This window comes from Myripristis murdjan, chromosome 8, assembly GCF_902150065.1.
Source record: "Myripristis murdjan chromosome 8, fMyrMur1.1, whole genome shotgun sequence".
NCBI lineage: Eukaryota > Metazoa > Chordata > Actinopteri > Holocentriformes > Holocentridae > Myripristis > Myripristis murdjan.
In genome coordinates this window covers 35,077,784-35,080,670 of record NC_043987.1, presented here as the reverse complement: position 1 = coordinate 35,080,670, position 2,887 = coordinate 35,077,784, and positions in this window count along the sequence as shown.

The following is a 2,887-nucleotide window of genomic DNA, read 5'->3' as shown; positions in this document are numbered from 1 at the left end:
TGTGAAGAAGGCTGCAAAGTCATTACATGACTTGTTGGACAGTAGTTCAGGAGGGAGTGATGCTGTGGGGTTGGTCAGTCTGTCCACTACAGAAAAAAGTGTGCGGGCATTATTACTGTTTCTATTGATAATCTCTGAGAGATATGATTGCCTTGCATTCTTCAGTTCCTGATTATAGTTGCGAAGACTCTCTTTATAAATGTCGTAATATACCTGGAGTTTGTTTTTTCGCCACCTGCGTTCAGCTTGTCTACATAATCTTTTGTGTTCTTTAACCAGTGTGGCATTCCTCCAGGGTGCCTTTTTTCTGCCTGACAGAACGTTGGTCTTAATTGGGGCGATAGAATCAATAACAGTCATAACATTGGAACTAAAACTGTCTACAAGGTCATCAACTAGAGCTGAGGGCAGGGTTGGTGATGGTGTAAAACCCTGGGTGAATAATGCACAGGTGTTATCATTTATGTAACGCTTACTGATCACCTCTGCTTCACTTTTCATAGTATTAGCAGGGGTGGTCATTTTAAACGAAACACAGTAATGGTCAGATAAAGCAACATCGTTCACCACAACCTCAGAGATATTAAGACCTTTGGAAATAATTAGATCTAATATGTGTCCTCTGTTATGTGTTGATTCTGTGACATGCTGAGAAAGCCCAAAGTTATCCAGGATATTTAAAAGTTCCTTAGCACACCCATCTGTAAGATTATCAACATGAATGTTAAAATCTCCCACCAAAACAACACAGTCAAAATCCATGCACACAATAGACAGCAATTTCGCAAACTCATCAAAAAACCTTGCATTATATTTAGGGTTGTCCCGATCCGATCGTGTGATCGGAAATCGGGGCCGATCACATGACTGAAGACTCGATCGGGACTCGGACGTTATGTCCCGATCAGGTATCGGATAAATAATATATATACATATGTATATTTATTGTCAGGGTTTTCCCTGCCTTATAATTTCTTAGGCGCACCGCCTAGACGTTTTCACCGACCGCCTAGATCAAATGAACGCGGAAAGGGGAAAAAACGCACATCGACATATTCAATCTGCGGCTCCTTTAGGAATCTGTTGTTGATGCTAGCTTGGATTGTCCGGAGGGAGTTAGGCGGGTACTGGGCCGTACGTCATGAAATACTGACAACGGAATTAACCAATCACTGCAGCGAATAGTTTGTGCGTGCACGCTGAGAGGATGGCTTTCAGCCGCGACATTTCCGCTGTAGGCTAGGCGGAGGTGGAATGTATGAATCGCCTAGCGCGAAAAACACAAGCGCTCGCAAATACCAGTGATACAATGACAACATAGCGACTTTCCAAAATATCCCCAAGTGACTTAATAACCTAACGTTAGTCAGAAACTTATTTATGTAACGCTTGTTGTGTTTGTTTTTGTGCCGATATGCCGTGCGCTGGCCGCCCATCTCTCCCTCGTTCCACTTGCTGATACAATGACAACTTAGCGACTTTCCAAACTCCCCCAAGTGACTAAACCCCCTAACGTTAATCAGAGACGGATTTGTGTAATTATTGTGTTCGTTTTTATGCTGCTATGCCGTGCGCTGGCTGCCTTCCCATCTCTCCTTCGTTCCACTTGCTGTTCGCTTCGCTTTTCACACACAAGCACCCAGCCCCCCCGCGCAGTAAGCTATCAGCTGTATACTAGTTTCCAACCGCTTGGTTTTTGTATTAATTTCTGTACTTTATTTTATTTCCTGCTTCTGTTTGTGTTTGTACATATTTTGTCAGTATCTTAGATCTTGCCATTTATGTTTGTGTGTGGAGACATTTGAGAAAATAATTAAAAATAATTAAATTATAAAATGTTAATCTAATGTCCAAATAAATCGGTTAATCAATATCTGCGTTTGCCAATTAACTGCCTTTTATCAAAATGCAGTTTGTTAAACACTTAAATTGTTATACTAGCTTCTTCATTTGTCTCAAAGAGTGCATTTCATTTCCATATTGACCTATCCGGTTGTTTCTTGGCAATCATTAATAACATATCATTTCCTGGTTTTATAGAAGTATCGGATCGGGACTCGGTATCGGCAGATACTCAAAATCAAATGACTCGGACTCGGACTCGGGGGCAAAAAAACGTGATCGGGACATCCCTAATTATATTTGGGGGGTCTGTAGATGGTCACTAAAATTGCTCGACAGGGAGTTTTTAACTGAGTGGCAACATATTCAAAGGAGTCAAACTGACCATAAAACATTTGCTTGCACTGGAAGCTGTCCTTGAACAGGGTGGCAACTCCGCCACCTCTCTTGTGTATTCTCGCTTCACTAAAGAAACTAAAATTTGGAGGGGCTGTCTCAATCAGAACTGCTGCACTATTTTCCTGACCTAGCCAGGTTTCAGTTAAAAACAGAAAATCAAGTTTGTGCTGGTTAATAAGATCATTGATTATGAATGATTTACCAGCCAGAGACCTGATATTTAAAAGTGCTAATTGTAAAACATTATCTGGCCTAAGTTTGGAGACAGACTGTGACTGACATGAGATACATATCAGATTTGATGGGTTGGCTGTCCTTGATTTTCTGCAATTTTTTTATCTTTGTTTTTATGTTTGCCATGCCGCTGGCTGTGTGAAATTGCCAGCATAAGGGGGAAAGCAGCACGGTGACTGTCCTATCTCTTCTTTTCTTGACGTTCTTGCTGGGACAAAGACAATCTCTGCAGGCTTCTTGTAATGTGGAGGACAGAGTCTCAGGCCGTGACGTCATCATTATGGGAGGCGGTTGTTGTTGTGGGAGCAGTAACTGTCTCTCTGTCTGCTCCCTGTGTGCTGACCTTCCTGCTTATCAGTGCATATATGTTCTGATAAGGCGACTCGATGGTGTGACGTATGTTGGACCCAAG